The 12,618-nt window shown below is 47.4% G+C and overlaps 1 protein-coding gene across 7 annotated transcripts in view; it reads left to right on the top strand.

Moving 5' to 3' along the window:
* KCTD6 (potassium channel tetramerization domain containing 6) overlaps positions 1-12,618 on the top strand; it is a 201,523-nt gene that overhangs the window by 136,510 nt on the left and 52,395 nt on the right. For all 7 annotated transcript variants that reach the window (XR_012128906.1, XR_012128904.1, XR_012128907.1 and 4 more), the window contains 2 exons: positions 4,244-4,386; positions 6,420-6,495. The gene's annotated coding sequence lies outside the window, so the exon portion shown is untranslated. The remainder of the gene's footprint in view (positions 1-4,243; positions 4,387-6,419; positions 6,496-12,618) is intronic.

The raw sequence follows: 12,618 nt of genomic DNA on the forward strand, positions 1-12,618 counted from the left end.
TGGTTTCATTTTTTGGTTTGTTTGTTTTCTGAAATAGGGGAAGAGAGCTCTCATGTATTAAGTGCCTATGATGTGTCTGGTACTTTGCACATCACATTTCTAACTCTCACAACAGGGCTAAATTTGGAACATCATGATCTCCATTTGCTGGGTGAAGACACTGAGCCGAGGAGACATTCTGTGACATGGCTAAGGGCCCACATTTGGCAAGTATATGGCATCTCTCAGACCCTTTTTCTGGCCCTCATATCTCTTTCTCTGACCATGTCTGGGAAAGATTCTCTGCTTTGAAGGGCTCATGTGATCAGATTGGGGCCCACCCAGATAACCCAGGATAATCTCCTGTCTCAAAGTTCTTTACTTTAATCACTTCCTCAAAGTCCCATTTGCCACACAAAGTAACATAGTCAGTTTATGGCATCAGGATGTGGACATTGTTTGGAGGGTGTTAGTCTGTCTACAATCACAGCAAGTGAAGGAGTTGGGAGTTAGGGAACAGGTGGGAACCAAGGCCTTTCAGCAGGGAGATGTGGTCAGTGGGCCCCTGGGGCCCCTGGGGCCATTTTCCCTCGACTGTAACTCCTGCTGCTGCTTCACAGCCTTAAGATGCAAAAGCCTGGGAAATAGCATCCATTGGGCTTGACCAAGGTCATTACTGGCTGGAAGCTTCAGGGATGGGAAGAAACAAGACCTGGCCTGTTTCATTAAAAGAAAAAAAAAAAGGCACATATTTCTACACATCTGCTCATTTTCTAAATAGCTGTGGGTGATTTGTCCCCATGCCATTCAAACTGAAGTTGCTCAGAGAGGAGTCAATTACTTCCGTGTCCTTAGGATCCACCCAAGCCTTGTATTGGCCACAGATGAGCCTCCGAATTGGCAACTGCTCTCAAGAAGCACCTCAGTTGGAAAGTCTGTTAATTTGCCAATAATCACCTTCTAATACCATTTATTACCGAAAATGAGATGAACATAGCACAGGCAGAGAAATATTGATTGTCGCCTTCTGAGTTTTTAATATGAATATTTGATTTCTCAATTAATCCTTCATTTCATTAATTAAAGTAGCGAGGCAGTCTCCCAACCCGAGCAGTGCTGCGGGGGGTTGTCGGGACTTTCTCAGCAGCAGCCTTGGGGGATAATTCATTCACATGCACGTGTTCCTGGTCTGGGTTTCGTGCTGTGCCCCAGCAAGGAGCCTCACACTTGCTGGCTTTGTGTCTACCTCCTGTGTCTTTCTCTCATTCTTTGTTCAATCTTCTGCTCATTTGGGCCGTTTCCCTAGTATCTTCCGCAGGGGCTTGGCCTGGTTGGCGTATACCTTGCCCCAGGATCCTATAACCCTATGCAGAAGAGCGTTTGGTTCTTGTTGGCTCAAAGGGCCAACTAGGTTGATTGTCCAAACGCCTGTCCCCAACACCAAGCCCCCAGCTTGTCCTGTAGCAAGGGCACAATTAATGACTTGTGGAAAGACGGAAAGAATGAGTAAGAGAACAAATACTTTCTGGTTTTCAAGGATCTTCCACAGGAAGTATCCTTGTCCATCTTTTAAAACACCCCTGGAAGTGAAGAAAATATAAGGTGGTTGACCAGAAGCTCAGACCCTGGAGTCAGGCCCAGTCCTGTCTTTGTTATTTACTAGCGAGGTGATGTGAGGCGGGTCAAATGACCGCTCTGATCCTGTTTCTTCATCCGTAAAATGGGAAGGATCAGATTCCCTGTCTCATGGAGGAATTTACTGTGTGGTTGCAGGTATTTGTATTCTTCTGAGCACTCTGATAATGATAAGTCTTCACTGATATGTGTGAAGGAGTGCTTTATAAATGTCTGCTCTCTGCTCCCTCTCGGTCCACAGTGTTCCCTGCACCCATGACCTTCCACACACATGCAAAACCAAAGCCTCCTTTGAATCTTGCCCTGGACTATCTCCTGTTACGTGTGTTACTCCCTTTTCTTCTCAGTTTTCCCATTGCCCAGCCCAAAGGTCCCATCTGGCTGGGCCAGGCCCTCCTTGGACGGTGGAGTTGAGAAATGCACTGCAATGGGTGATTTTATATTGTAAACTTGACGGGGCACTGGTGCCCAGATATTTGCTCAAACGTTATTCTGGATGTTTCCGTGAAGGTGTGTTTTGGATGAGGCTGATAGTCACACCTGTGGGCTTTGAAGAAAGCAGTCGGCTTTCGGTACGTGGACGGGCCTCCTGGAATCAACTGAAGACCAGCACCTCGTGTCCCTGTCTTTGTCTCCTGATCTCATCGCTAACCTCTGAGGGCCCAACCATGGCCCTAGACCAGTGGCTCCCCATAGGGGCAATTTTATCCCCAGGGGACATTTGGCAAAGCCTGGAAACATTTTTGGTTATCACACTTGGGAATGAGTGGTGTGACTGGCATCTAGTGGGTACAGGTCAGGGATGTGGCGGACATCCTGCAGTGCCCAGGACAGCCCCACAGCCACCCCTGACTGAGACTCATCTGGTCTCAAATGTCCACAGTGCCGAGACTGAGAAACTCTGGTCTAGATAATTAACTGATAAATAAAACAGGTCTTCCTTTCAATCCTATCTTCCAAGAGATGTTTACAAATATCTCTCTTTCTGTCTCTGTGTCTCTTCCTCCCTCCCCCTCCTTTCTCTTGTCTCTCTCTTACACACACACACACACACACACACGTGCACACACACACACACTCACACACACACACAGAGTCTGGTTTTCTAGAGTCACTTAATAAGCCAAGAGATTTATGACAGAGCCTGAAGAGATGGCGTTTTATGTCACTGTATCTCTGTCCTCTAGCATGTAAGTGCTCACAGCCTGGGGCCGCTGGCACCCCAGCATAAAATCTGTGAGATTTAAACTACACTATGACACGCCTTATAAAACATACAGAATAGGATCTGACAAGACCCTCTCCCAATGCCCTATTCCGTACAAAAATCTCCAGGCAGTAATTCAGTTTCAGGGCTTTTCTCATTAAAATAAGTGTGACGTCACCAGGCCTTGGACTGAAGCAGTCTTGTAGTTAGCACTAGGCATTTCCTTCTCCGGGTAATGGATTTTATTTTGCCAAAAATGAGCATTAAAGAGCTTCTAAGGAGACACCATCGTTTTTAATGATGGCTTTGTTTGTCTTGGAAAATGTGAGATATTGCCACATCATGATAATAACCATTAACTTCGGGTTTGTTCTGGGGTTAATGGATGATTATAATGATGTGGAAAATTATTTTCCAAAAAATGTTAAATTTCATTTTTTTCTGAGCCTTCCTGCCACGTGTTCTGTGTTTTTGTCTGCATTAAAGATGTGCGAATCCCAGACAAATGGGCTAACAAAGCCTGCTGTGTTTTCTTTCCCATTTCTGTCTCGGAAAAAGAAAATCTCATGTGACTTCTCTGTTTGTATTGGGGAAAAGGAATGGTATTCAGTATCTTCCCTTAATAGGAGTTTGTTGGGCTTTGTGGCAACTTATTCTTGTGGGGCTCATATGCATCAAAAATTGTTTTTTTTCCCACAGAGTTCTCAACTTCAACCTGGTAGATTATGATGGTTTTGGTTGTCAACGTAAATCCTTTTTAATTTGTAGGCTATTAATTGCAGTGACAGGGAATACATCTGCTGAGCTGAGGGACCCGCTTCTGAAGGGTGTTCACCACCGGCCACATCTCTGTCCCTTTGGCTGTCCTCGCTGAGTGATGGCTTAACATTTTCAAAATAGGTTTGAGGAAATTCACAGCTTCCTGTGTGTCTCCTTCCCCATCACTGATTCCTCCTTCTGCCCCCCTATTTCAGGTAGAGACCCTGAATGCTTCTGTTGAACAGCCAGGGGGCCGAGAAGTTGGTTCCTAGGACGGGAACACCAACACTCATTCAGTGAATGTTTTCTGAAACCTATGATCCAGTAAGATGTGTGACACAGATCCGTATTCCCAGCGAGTGTCTATCTCCCTTTAGCCCCAGGGCACTGACACATCACAAAAGACTGGCATGTCAAATCAGACTTGGCGGGAGTCAAGAGATCTTACCTGGTATCCAATGTTAAGGCCACAAAGTGCTGACATGCACAGGCGAAGCCAGGAGAGGTGGGGGGTGGCACAGTATAGTGCCCGGGTCCTCCCTTGCTACATTAGAATGCTCCCTCCCCCAGATTCCACAGATGAAAAGTCTCTAAGAAATGCCTGTGGGGCAACACTTACACAATGGAGAGCTATTTCCATCATGAAGTATTTCCATGTTACAGTCTGGGAGGTGCCAACGTTAAGGACATCTTCCAGGGAGCTGTGCCCGTAAGTCCGTGGATTCCAGATTTGTTGGCGAGAAGCAACCCAGACACGTCGTGTGTTCCCCTCTGAAAGCACTCAATGGGAGAGGGACTCTGTCCTGGTAAGTACATGTGTTTTCCAGCAGGTCAGTCCTTACAATGTTTAAGAGGGGATCTTACTGGGTCACTTCCGTCCCCCAGGCATCCTTTGAGGAGGGCGCTGGCGGACTGTAGGCACGGTGCGCAGGTCCTTCCCAGCAGTCACGATTGCCTGGCAGTGTCTCCTTGGGTGGGTGCGGATGTGGCTGGGAGGGGAGGCCAGCTAGTGTGTGGCTCTTTATATCTGAGCAGGCCTGTCCTCTCCTGTGAGGCCTTGAAGAGCAGGGAGTCGCTGGAAGTCATAACTGGTGTGGTGGAGAGGAGCTCAAACCAGGGCCCCTGGGCTCCGGGGCTTCCCCTGGATATTCTTGTGTATCTCAGTGGTTAAAAGTGCAGACTTCGGAATGAAAGACCCACACATCCTCTGCTCCTCACTGGCCGTGATCTTGTTCACGCTCCTGAGCCTTTAGAAATTCAGAAAGGGGCAGGTTGTTGAAGCAACCCTGCTTTTCTGACAAAGATCTGTGTTTGCTAGATGGCTATCAAAACACTTGGAAGCAATCCTCTCTGTGCAGCCGTGAGATGAGACAGAAGATAGTTTGGGCTGACACCTTGATGCAGCCTCGTGAGAGACCTTGAGGCAGAGTCCCTGGCTGGGCTCTGCCTGGATTCCAGTCGGCAGGAAGGTTTGCTGTTTTAGGCTTTGCAGTAATTTGTTGCACAGCAGTAGATTAACAATATACTCACAGTCTAACTCCAGGTGCAAAATATCACCCAAAAGCCCAGCAAGGCTCTGAGAGGGACACTCAGTGGACTCAGTGACCTTAGGAAGCACGAAAGCCACATATGTCTTGGGATCCCAGACTGTGGGTAGCAGGCGACCTGAACCCCACAGGGGTCCCACTGCCGGGTGACCATCAGAGTGCACGTCAGCCCCCGTAAAGCACAGAGACTACCAGGAAGGCCTACACGGGGTTGGGGCCTGGGGGGTAGGAGGCTTGCCTGAGGGTGATAGCACAGCTGGGGTGAGCCTCCATTGATTTTTAAGCCTTTCTGGCCCTGGGGACCAAGGGCTGACAAGAAGGAAGCCATTTGCCATCTTGCTGGCTGCTTGCTGTCCTGTGAGTGGTCGGAAGGCTCAGCCTGAGGGACGGTGTGAAGGAGGCAGAGACTGTACCTTCTGCTAGTGTCTTTCATCATCAGCATTTCAACAGGGGACTCTGAGGCTTAGGGGGAAAAAAAAAATCAAGATCGAAGGGAAATGAGCTGCAAAATTTGTTCTTTATTCATCAGTGTCTCTACTCTTGGTTCCAGAAATTTCCATCCCTCCCAGTCGCCTATGTATCAGCTGGGGTAAACAGGAGGGCCAGTTAGGAATTCTGTTGTACTGTATGTAAAGAAACAGTGCTTAAATCAATGGAACCAAGGTTCTGAGCATTCCTTTGAGCTATGGCCTCCTTGGGCAGTCAGGGGAATCCTGTGGAAGAATGTTTTTACATGCATTAAATGAACCCAGAAGACTATGAAGGAAGCCAGTTATATTGAAATGGTAATCAAAATATTTTTAAAAATCCGAATTTGGGATGTAGTGATACATGTGCTTTTAAATAATGCATTAAATAACTAGATTAAGCAGTGAGTCTAACAGCAAATCACCAGAATTTCAAAATAGTGATAGTGGTGATAAGTCAAGACAAAGGCAGTGCCTCTAAGTTAAATGGAAACATCTGTGAATTCTATTCACAAAGTCATAGGCATTGCTGATCCCACTCCAGTCTGTTGCCCATGTTCATAACGGGAGGGAATGCTCAATCTCAGCTGTGCTTGCAAAACCAAAGATGTAAACCTTTCCCCCTCAAGTTCATGAAACCCTGAATTCTTTCCAAGGATGCTTGGGATGTACAAATCCCCCCCCACCAAAAGGCTTATTTTTCTCATGTGGAATATGTTCTGGAAGTTGCAGTCTAGGGCTTGTGTATCTGCTCAAGAAAGCATCAAGGGCTCAGACTTCTGCTTCTCGCTCTGATGTCCTGAACATGTGACTTTCCCCCCTAAGGTGCAAAGTGGCTGCAGCATCTCCAGGCACTGCATCTGCACGTCAGTTAAGAAGAGGGAAGAGGAAGAGAAAAAAGGTATGTGCCAGCTGAGTCTGTCCATTGTTATTAGCAGAACAGTAAGTTTTCTGGAAGCCCCACTCTGTTTAGTTCAGTTGATACCTCATTATCCAGAATTGGTGACTTGATCATCTCCAGCTGCGTGGGAATCTGGGGAGGGAGTATTCTAACTGGGTCCATTGCTGCCCAAACCAGGGTTGTGTTAGCATGACAAGGGGAAGAGGATATTGGGTAGATGACTCGATGTCAGCTATGACAGGTGCTTGACTCCTTAATAAACTCTCTTCTCCTAAGCCTCTGATTTCACCATTCCATTTTGCATTAGCTGTGGAGGAATTAAAGGTTGACCTCATTCGTTTGTTCGTTCATGTGTTCAGGCACTACTTATTGAAGGCCAGCTTTGCACCTGATCTGGTTAGACACTGGATCAACTGTACTGAACAAAACAGCCACGGTCTGGGGATCTTTTGGGGAGAGATGATAAAAAACATAGCTGGGTTACAAAGTTGACTAATGCTACCCAGATGGTGAAGAAAACGCCGCTTCTTTATTTCCTGTAACCCATCCCATCTTCCCCATCACCTCCCCCTCCTGGGGAGGGGTGACGCTGAAAGGAGACAGTTAATAATACCCCCAGCTCTTAGGGCTCCAGCAGCCTCTTCTCAGCTTACGCATCCAGTTTGTCCCAAGGTCACCCGCCTCTGACAGGATTCCTGCTTGGCTTGGGGGCTGGCCATAGGGCCCCGAAATGGTGGGGGGCTTGGGAAGCCAGATTCCTGAGCCCCTTATCCTTCAGCACATCTAGTGCCTCTGGACTGGCGCAGATCACTGTGAGACGTCCCACCCAGAGCAATGAATGCAAAGCGGGCAAGACCCCTGCCCCAGGGCCATAGTCACGTGCCTAAGAGGCCTCTTCATTCCGGGGCCCCCGCCCAGAGGGGAAAGCCCAGCCCCAGCTGTCTGTTCCCGGGGTCTCCCCCCACTGCCTGCACCCCGAGGTGTGAGCACTCCGCTGCTTTTCTGCTCCATCCTCCATTTCTCTCTCCTGGCGACATGGGGCTGTTCTGGTCTGACCACCAGCCTGCTCTTGGTATGTCAGGGGAAGATTGTGTTAGTTAGACATCGGCCTCTCCTACCTGCAGAGCCAAGCCAGTAGGATCAGATCAGTTTAGCATTCTCAGCAAGACGATATTGAAAGCCAGGATCTCAGGTGCAAACTGTGTGTGTGTGTGTGTGTGTGTGTGTGTGTGTGTGTGTGTGTGTGTGTGTGTGTGTGTGTGTGTTTGTACACGCATGTGCACACATTGGCAGAAGAGGTGGGGATGGGGATTAAAAGACATTGCCTTGCTGTTTGTGGTATACCATCCCTATAACTCAAGGCAATCATGTTTAGAAATCCAACTTCTTTATGGGCGTGCTGGACACTTGGCATAATGGCTTCTAATAAAAATTCAGCTAGTTGATAAACAGAGATAGGGTGATGTTCTGATGGATTCTCTGGTTACCTGAGCAGAATTCCTTTCTTGTCCCGGAATTGTAATGCCAAATTCTTATGAAATGTTTGAGTGCCCTCCCTTCCCCCCTTTGTTGCTAGCTGCTGGGGGGGTACCGTGAAGGCATCGTCCTGGAGGTGGCCATGAGGAAGTGGAAACTGGCTTGGGGCGGCTGCTCCGGCACTTCTTGGAAAAGCTGCTATGCTGACCCCTCCTGGATGCAAGCTTGTTTTGCCACATGTCCCTTTATCCTGAATTAGGAGACAGAATCAGTGCCAGTGAGCAGGATTCTAGGGAATGTAGATCTGACTCCGCGGTCAACTCTGCATGCAAGGCAGCATTCATCTTGGGCACCAGCTTCAGTGCCTACCCAGCAATTATAAATAGCATTTATAATATTATTTAAATGAATGACCTGTTTGTGTAATGACTCAAGTTAACAAACAGTTCAGCCTACAGGCATGGAAGATCTTGTGCTCTGCCCAGGTTCCTCAGCTGCCATCCTTCAGGTCCACTAAGATAATCACACCTAGACGGGGCTGGGCTGAAGAGCCTGTTTCCACCCAGCTCTCTTTCCTCCAGTACATTTCTGTTTGGGAAGCTTTTGTCTCCCCAGAACAGCTGGAATTCATTGCTTGGCTTCTCTCTCCCCAAGAACCAGCTTGGGCTCCCCTGGGTAGTTTCTTCTGGGTTTGAGGCTGTGAGCAGAGTGGTTAGGACCATGGGCACTTGGAGCCAGAGCCGCCTGGAGCCCACGTCCCAGGGGAGGGGCCACCTGGCACTCTACCCCCATCACTACAGGCAAGCTGCTCTGGACTCCCCCTGCCTGTGAGCCTGCCAGGTGCAGGCCTGCCTCCCGGCCTTTGCAACTGGAAACCTCTGCCCAGAGCTGCCACCTCCTCAGCATTCAAATCTCTGGGTGGATGGATGTCTTGTTGGAGGAGCTCTCCTGAGCGTGCCTTCTCAAGCCGAGGCCTCCTTCCCTTGAGTTCCTCAATAACTTGTTCCCTGGTGTTTCTCTTCCAGCACTTTCCACCCTGTGCTGTTTGTCTGTGTGCGTTTTTATGGATTTGCCCCTAGAATGTAAGCGTGGTGAGGACAGGGGCACTGACTGCTTTGTTCCCTTCTGATGCCCTGTGCTCACAACAGGACCTGGTACAAAGCAGGCATTTGAAACTTATTTGTTGAAATGAATGGAGGAATGAATAAAGTAATTCCAGCGTGCCCAGCCTCAGTTTAGTCATCTATCCAATGGCTGTAGAAATACCCTAGAGGGTTGTCTTGAAGATTAGTTGAGGTCATGCATAGAAGCAGTGGCCTTGACATGAGCTCTTGATAGAAGGTGGTAAATTTGAAAACTTCCTTGGTTACCTAATACTGCTGGGCTCCAAGGGTTAACAAGATAACTCCAGACCTTATTAACTGCTCTGACTTTTCACTCTGCTACATGGACAGGCAGAAGAAATATCTCTGCAAACAGTGAGGCTGCTTAAAAGGACACCACCACCACCTACACATTAGTGTTATTTCAAAGCTGGTGCTTTGAGGCGTTTGGAAACAATCTACTCGAAAGCATTCCTCCAGCTAGACATTACAGCTTGGACTGTAATTTCACTGTAAATGTGTCTTTCCTCTTTAAGCAGAGGGTCATTAAGTTTAATAGTGTCAAAATGCTCTGTTTTACATACAACTTCATTTTGCACACATGGTAATATTAAACAGTGCATACACACAGAGAAATATATTTAGACTTCTTTTTCTTTGACTTATACTGATATATCCTACAATACACCATAAATGTAAATTACAGATGAGTAATTATTTGCTCCTAAAAGAGAGGAAGACATTGAGATCTGGATGGCCACGTTCTTGGCTGGGCTGGAGGACTCAGGGGGTGTGTGGTGGGGAGAAGGGCTAAGTTGAAATTGCATTTCCTTAAGAAAGTTTTTCCAGACCCCAAGTCTAGGTTAGGTCCCCTACTTCTCTCCCAGAGCCCTTCTTTCAACACATGCATCTCTACAAGTTTATCTGTTTATCATCTGTGTCCCCTCCAGATATGAGTTCCAAGGTAGCAGAGGTGGGATTGTTTCTGTCACCCTGACCCAGTGTCTGGTGGATATTAGGTGCTCAGTGACTATATAAATCCATTCCAACAGACGTTCTATTAAATATCTTCTCTGCACCCAGGATTCTGCAGTTGTGTGTGTGTGGTGGGGGAAGTCATCAAGAACAGTTACTGACCTCACGGAATTTACAGTCAAGATGAGGAAATAAACACTAAATATTAAAAATAAAATCACAACCATGATAATAAGGTACTTAGTGCAATGAGTGTCTATTTGGGGGGTTTGATTTAGGGAGCTCAGAAAAGTGTTTCACAAAAAGGCAATGTTTAAGCTGACATCCAAAGGATGTGTGGGCTTCAACCAGCTGGAGGGGGCTGGCAGAAAGCGGAGGCAATAGTCCTGGGGCAGAGGAACCCAAGGACAAAAAAGAGACGCTAAAGCAGGTTAGCATGGCTGGAGAGGGAGGGGTTCTGTGGTCCAGATGAGTCTGGAAGGATGGCGGAGGGCTGTGCCCCGCAGGACTTTGATAGCCATGACACTCAGGAGCTAGTGTGACAATCCATGGAAGGATTTTTCCAAACATACCTCCCCTGGGATCTCTGTTCCTTTCTCAACACTTTCCTCCCAGAGATCCGGGGTAGGAATCCCAAGTGGACACCTTCACGCTCTGGTCGTGTTGTGGCTGGCTGTATCGGTCTGGCATCGCTGCGACAATAGCTCCCCGCCCTCATGCTGTCCTGCCATGGGACCTTGCCACAGCGCCCCTGCCCTGGGTGGAACTGTAACCAGCCGAGTGCAGTCGGGGAGGCGCCGTGTGACCGGTGAGGCTCGTTCAGGAAAGGTCATGCAGCTTCCACCTGGTTCTTGGGGAACACTTGCTCTCCGCATTTTCCTTCTTGGAGAGGCCTAAGCCACGTGGAGGGGCTGCATGTAGATGCGCTAGTCAGTAGTCCCAGTTAAAGCTCAGCCTTCAAGTCATCCGAGTCTAGGCAGCAGACATGTACATGAAGATGCCTCCAGATGATTCCAGACACCTCCACCCATTTTGAGCCATTCCAGCTGAGGCCCTCAGTGTCCTGAAGCTGAGTTAGCTTATCCAGTTGATGGCTGTCTGAACTTCTGGTCCACTGAAGTGTGGTTTTACACTAGGCAGATTTGGGGCAGTTTGTTATGCAGCAGTAGGTGACCAGGACATGGGTCAGAGGAGCCATGATGGGCAGTTTCGCTAATGGCAGCAGGTGGCAGCTACAGACCCCTGGATGCCTCAGGTCAGACTGCAGAGGTTCTGCTTACAGGACACTAATTCCACTTCGTGACATGGTAGAAGACCTAAGAGAAACCATTCTCAACTCAAAAGCCCACCTCTCTCCTTTCAGGCAGGAGAGGGGACTGAGTAGACAGGCCACCCTCTCAGAGCTCTCCTCCTTTCTCCAGGTGTGAGAGTCATGTGCTGCCTGTGAGCATCTGCCCGGATCCTTATTGTTATTTGGGGATCAGTTGTTCTGGAAGGGTCCCCCGGCTGATTGATACACGTTGCTGGTATTTTACCAAGAGACATAAACAGCCTCAGCTTGTACTGCAATTGGATTCAGTGTTAGCACAGTACAGCAGCCTCCTCCCAGCAAAGTGTTTGCCCTGGAGGTATCTGGGTGGATTGATTCAAAGTCACTTTTCAGATGTTTACCTTGTCTATTTCGGCAGTGGCAGCTGCCACGTTCATGACCACGCAATCAGGTTTCCAAACCCTCAGACAGTTGCTCTCCCTGAACAGCATGCTGAGGAGGGACTCATCTAGATCACCCTGAACACTTGGGATTATTCTGTTCAACCAAAATTTGGAAACAAAACCCTATGCTAAGCAAATGTTCACTTTTGTGGTCTTAAAAAAAAATGTTATGAATTAAATTGAAAATCTAAATTACTCAGCACAATAATAAATGCTTACAGAGTGTTATTTTGCACATCAGGTGGTAAAACTGTAACTGTGAATAAATTGCTTATAATAAGATTTTTTTACCCCTTTAATGCTGCAGTGGCAGATGGGCTAATAAATATGCAACACTTTGTACTGATATTTGCAATTTCGGGGGAGAAAAGGCTTTCCCCCACTCTTTCACACAAATAAAATGCACCATCATCCAACATTATACTTTCTAATGGAAAAACTTAACTCATGTAATGTAAATAGCATCCCACTTTCAACAATTTTACTAGTTTAGCAACAGTTATAATGTGAAAGAACACATAAGCTGGTATTTATGTTCTTTTTTTGCAAGAACATTTTCTTTCTTGGAAATTTTCTGACTTTGAATTTAGGGAGTGTTTTTGCAACTTAATTGGCAAGGAAGGGGGGCATTGATACGTAACTATTTCTCATAGGATCCAGTTTGCTTCTAGTTGATAGGATGCCCAGTGAGCAGTGGGTGGGAGCAGGAAACAGGGGCAAGCAGGTTTCTGCCCCTCATAAGCTGGGTGATTCTGGGTAGATCTCATTTTCTCTCTCTGATCCTCAGTTTTTGCATTTCCCCATAAGGAAAACATGAGGATTAAATTATGTATGTAATGTCTGGCCCACAGTAATG

This window comes from Manis javanica, chromosome 3 (assembly GCF_040802235.1).
Source record: "Manis javanica isolate MJ-LG chromosome 3, MJ_LKY, whole genome shotgun sequence".
In the NCBI taxonomy this organism is placed as follows: Eukaryota; Metazoa; Chordata; class Mammalia; order Pholidota; family Manidae; genus Manis; species Manis javanica.